Raw genomic sequence first — 6,000 nt, 5'->3', positions numbered from 1 at the left:
ACATTCAAAAAGGACCTTAATAAAGTTATTATTTAAAATATTAAAAATATTGCTATAAAAATTAAAAACAATCCAATTTCCAACAGTATTTGCTCCCAAGAGCAAATCTTTAATTAAGAAACATAAATAACTACCATCTATCTAAGTAAACTGAATACACGGAGATGTGCTATTGCTAACAGTCTTTGGAGGACTGGTGGGCAAATGAGATGGACTCAAGCAGTGAGATTACCCAATGATGTATTGTCTAACACCTTTGAAAGAATTTGGCACAGCATTTGGTCTGCATCTGTTCTCCCCGCCTCTCTGTGGCCAAGGTATAAAACCCCCGAAAACAAAAGCGTATGGTTGGAAAAAGTAATTCAAACCAAATCCACTCTGGAGTCAAAGGTCACCCTGCAGCAGAAAGGACACTGAGGCACTTTAATTTCCTATTATCCTAGCAACTTTGAGAAAGGGGCTTCTGCAGTCACACCGTCGACCCGACTACATGCCACCCAAATATCACTGGAATACAATAGCTAATTTCTAACAAACATGGTGAGGGGACAGAAATCCTCAATCCACAAAGTGCATCGGCTTTATATAAGTCAGCAGCTGCATCAGTGAAAAATATTAACATTTGTCTCCAGCTGGGAGCAGCTTCTGTATAACTTTGTTCAGGCAGGAAGTTTGGAAACACAGAGGATAAGAAGGAAGCCAGATTAAAGGGTGTGGGAGAAGGGTGACTGGAAGTATGGCGAGGGTGGAGGTGACAGGAGTGTGGAAAAGACCTAAGAATAATTATTTAGAGAGTACAGGTGAGTGGGAGAATGTGTGGCATTTCAGCTGGAAAGACTAAGGGCTTCAGGGAGAACAGAGATTGCTGTAGTACAAATGCAAGGAGATACACATCCACAGCAAAATAGGCTTCCCCTGTTCAGCTGTTCATGGAATAACTTGTCACATTTATGGTGGTTTGGAGAGGAGATGGAGCATTTGGTCCAAGTTTGGAATGAATGTGTGAATCAGGAGCAAATGGAGTTTACAGTCCAGAGAGGGAATATCGTCAGAGCATCCCCAGAAATTTTATTGCAGACATCTTTCAAGGAGGAGGGTGGGGAAAACTGTCTCCCTGGCTCCAGCTATCTCAAGATATATTCTCGTACTTTCCATTTAGCTCATCAGTTTTGCAGAAATAACATTAAGCTAAACTGAGTCCTTGCATTTGTCATTTCCAACTCCATCTATTCAGAATGTAATTGCAAGAGGAGCATGATGCCACTAAAGTTAACACCTTTTAAATATTTTATTTCTTTTTTATAGGTCTAATATGCAATAAATGGCAGAACAACTCATTTGGAAATGCATAGTGCCAAAGGAAAACATTCAATATCTTTTCATTCAATGCCCTGAGTATTTTCTCACTCCAGGGTGTTAAAACATTTGTTCCTGATTCACACAGCCATTCCAAATCCTTGCCAAATTATGCAAAGAGCTGTCAGACTTAATGGTGCAGGCATCTCAATCCTTATTATGGGACTTGGACAAATAAAATCAATACATTGTAAAAACAGGTAGAGAAGCTATGATGCTACTGCCAAAATTCATCACAAAGAGATGTTTTTAATAGTATTCTGTCCTGTCTGTAATGCCTCTCCCAGATATAAACTCTCCTTATGGTCTGAGTTTAATCTGCAAAACACCTGTAAAATGCAACTAATAAATGCAACCCTCACTTTATAAATATACAGACAGTCTTCTTCCAGAGACTACAATCTCAAGTCAGTAATGTACTGAGCTGGTTGTTTGATTTTAAGTAAGCAATAAACCCCCAATTCATGCTTTAAGGTCTTACAGAGCTGAAACCTCAGCAGCTTTTCTATGCTACTTCTATTTCACAGCAAAATACATGCTATGCTAGAAATGGAGTATAAGTATGGTAGAAACGGAGAATAGTCTGGTAGCCTGTAGGTTCTGTGGAGATAACTTATCCTTTGGTTCAGAAGCAAAACAGAAGAGAAAACACCAACAATAAGACTGTACTTAAATTTAATTTTGCTGGGTTGTTTTTCTTTCCTCTCAAGGCAACCAGGAAAAAAAAAATATCCATTGCAGGATTGAGTCCCTGCATGTTTATGAACTATAACCACCCACAGCTCCAGTCAGTGGTCTGAAGCAGCTGCCTGTCAGGTGGGAAGTTTTAATCCTGGTCCTTCAGAAACTTTTCCACTTCGTATAAAACATCTTCAGACTTATTTCAACAAGCCAAGTGATTTATTTGTTTAACACCACAAACAAAGCACCTTTGACTCTCCATCCTGCATGACCAGGTAATCATTTACAGCTGGATCATCTTGAAACTGATCTCATCATGAAATCAGACACATGAACTATCGCTGACCACAAAACATGCCCAACAGACTGCTATCATGTCCTTCCTCGTTATTTTGTTTTAGATAACTTTATTCTTGTTTCTTGACTCTACAAGGTGATAATTGTGGACCACTTTAAATGAAGCAGAGTGTTTTAAGTATGTGGAAGTAAACAACATGTAGATGAAATCCCTCCCTTGTTGAAAAAACAACCCATAATTCAGCTTTTAGCCCAAACAACCTCAGATGATCACAAAAATGTAGATCTGGCCTGAAACTACTAATTGGAGCTGTGAAAGTTCTCACTTGGACTCTCTCTCTCTCACACTCTCTCTCTCTCTCTTCCTTCCTTCCTTCCTCTTTCCTTCTTTCTTTCTTTCTTTCTCTCTTTCTTTTCTCTTTCTCTTTCCTTCTTTCCTTCTTTCTTTCTTTCCTTCTTTCCTTCCTTCTTTCCTTCCTTCCTTTTTTCTTTCTTCCTTTCTCTTCTATTTCTGAACAGCCTTACAAGTATGCAATTTGAATTTTGCCGTCAAAAAAGCATTTCAGACTGGACTGCTCATTAAGTAAATATCACCAGCTTTCAGCCGTTTCAGTCTTGCTTCCCAACCTGTAGTCATTTGTGTTGGCAGAAAAAGCTTTGCAAAATTTGATATGCAATAAAAGTTAAAATAAGGATATTTTTGAGTTTCCACTTGAGTGTGTCAGGAAACCAGGACTGAAAGATTTATGGTTTTGAGTACAAAAACTAGTAAAGAATTAAGCAAGAAGGCACTCTTTCTCCCAAGGAAAAAAAAAAAAAAAAAAAAAAAAAAAAAAAAAAAAAAACTCTAGTGTTACAGTCAATAGGATTTTTTCCATCTACATCTATGAGAAGATGATCAGATTTCAAGATGTAAATGGAAAGAGGAAAAAGTCAGTGATCCGACTAACTTATTGCTTTTAATGAGTAGGGAAGCATCTCCCAAAGTTATAGTAATTTATTTGCCTTGATTAAGGAAGGTGTAATGTTCTTGTCAGGCGTCAATACAACTGCATCATTTGCAACCCTTCTTCATAACCTTTCATAACCTTTCCATGCAAGAACATCTGAAAAGGCTGATGAGTTTTATGACTGGTCACATCCAATATAATTTAAACTACCAAAAGAAGAAGATCATGACAGGTTAACACTTTCTGTTCCTCTGGCTCACCTGGATCATAAAGTGAGCTGATATCTTTGTAGATTTAGCCTCAATTGCTCTTCAGAAATGTTTGAATACTTCCAAATTAAATTTGTAGTTCCTCAATCTAGGACAGTAGCTGAAGTGTACACCTGAGTATCTCCAGGAAATTATTTCAAAATGAGGATTTTCCAAATTAAAATCAAATCTTGCATTCTCCTTTATTCTCTCTAAGCAAACACAATATATTTCATGTGGGTCTCTGGACAATTTTTATGCATGGTATGTTATCCTAACATCTTTTCTTTCTGACCTTCTTAATAAAGGGCATCCTTTTTTTCTTATTTACAAGTGCTCAGAGTGCTATTGATTACATTGCTAAAGCTTTGTCTTTCCATTTGCCTCACTATTTGACCCTTTTCTACCCTTCTGTCCTCAGCTCCAGTGCTATAGTATGACACTGGCTCTCCTTCTCAAAAGAGAGAGAGAAAGAGAGAGAGAGAGGAAAGTATTTTTCACTAAAATAATAGCTCCCCTTTTGGCAACAAACAAAGGGGAGAAAAAAATACATCCAGAGAAACTGAGCTCTTAAAAAGTACTTTTTTTGCTGTTTGATGACACAGGCATAAAGCCAAAATTCACCCATTGTACTTCATGTTCAAAATTTCTTCACACAGCTCTAAATTGCTGACAGCTCTTTAACTACAGCCATGCTACCGGGCGCCATTATAATAGTTCGCCATACCATTATGATGTGTCAATGTTTATGACGTGTATCCCAAAACTGGAAGACACTCAAATCTGTTGACTGCCTCTAAATCACTTTTTTGGAAAAGACTTAAAGCACTGAGATTGCAACTAGAATTGCTATTGCTCAACTGGCCTCATCTAATCTTTTTTTCATTGAAAACACAAAAAGGTTACAGAATCGTAAAGCCCACGTGGAACAAAACACAGGAAAATACTTATTGTTCTCATATAGAGGAACACATATAATACCCACAGCTGTATGAAGACCCAGAGGGCTTTTTTATTGGTGCATGGATGAATTTTTTATTGCTACTGAATAAAGTGTTCTTGACATAAGTATTTCACCTCTGACACTAGCAAGATTCCCTCTTGGTGGCCATTAGAGTATAAATCCTACTTCATGTCTTCTGATTTTAAATGATGCACTCTCTGCAGGGTTTTATTTTTATATTTTTTTTCAGTGGGAATAAAATCAGGGAAACAAGAATAAGAAGACGTCTTATTGCCTGGAGATGGGCCAAAGTGTGTCAAAGTGATTTCACAGAGAGACCTGCCTCACAAGTAAGCAAACAAAAAGAGCAAAAGGGGGAAGGCAGGAGAAGCAGAGAGAGGGGTTGCTGACTCTCTGTTTGTAGATATTCAGCTGGAATGGCTGAGTAATGCCCATTTCTATATTCAGTCAGCTATGAGGATAATATGCTTAGCCTCAGGTGACTACCTCTCCTTCGTCAACCCAACCTTTTTGCATACAACTATACATGACTAGTGGTCCATTTTGAAGGAAGGATCAACCTGCTCTTATTTTTATTGTGGATGCCCTCCAAGGATTTCATTGGTAACATTAAATTTCTTCTGACTTATAAATATGAAAGCTAGGTCCCCTTTTATTCTAAAGGAAAATAAAGGAAGCTTTTATTGATTTGGTTTCTTTTTTTTTTTTTTTGGTTTGTTTTTTTTTTTTTTCCAAAGTTTGTATCTCAGTTCAGATCAGATAAGCTTCTGATAATTTTTAGTTAAATCAGGTAACTGAGAAGATTGAAATGTATTTACATTACTCTCCTTGCACATTTTTCAAGAGGTTTTCCTGTAGGTACTGACTTAATAGAAAATTAAGTTCTGTCTTCGGCAATTTTTGGAGACCTTTTCCTATCTTCTCCACCAAACCTTTAGTTCTCTGACAATTTCTACTTCTTAGACTTGATCACATCTAAGACATTCCTCATCTTCCTTTACCTTCCCATGGATGTTCTGTGATCCCATCACCAATAAAGCAGAAAGCCAGGAAAAATATAGCATTATTGGCAACAAGGCATAATCAGAGCTTCAGTCCAAGCAGTTCTAGCAAGTTCTGTGCTTTTGGTTCCATTTTTCAATTATAGTAGTTATTAAGTCACACCCCTCTGAGTTATTCCAGTAATAAATCTCTTTGTCCATCTGGAATGTCCCCACTCCCTTCTGGGAAGCACTTGCAGCGGCTGTCAGGAGCCCGCACCCTGTTCATGAGATAGTCCCGCTGGACTGCAGAAAACACACACAGAGCATCAAACCCCCACTGTGACTCCTTCTTTACAAAACTCACACCGTTTTTAGCGGTAAGTTTTGCAAAAAGTCCACAGGAAAAGTCCGGAAAGAGGCAAAATGCTCATCTTTCTGCTGCCTTTACACTGACAATGACTAGGACTACCCACGACATCTGCCACCAGGTGGTGTCTAGGATTTCTTTGAAGGGGAAAGTC

Source organism: Cygnus olor, chromosome 3 (assembly GCF_009769625.2).
Source record: "Cygnus olor isolate bCygOlo1 chromosome 3, bCygOlo1.pri.v2, whole genome shotgun sequence".
NCBI lineage: Eukaryota > Metazoa > Chordata > Aves > Anseriformes > Anatidae > Cygnus > Cygnus olor.
This window is presented reverse-complemented; position numbering follows the sequence as displayed.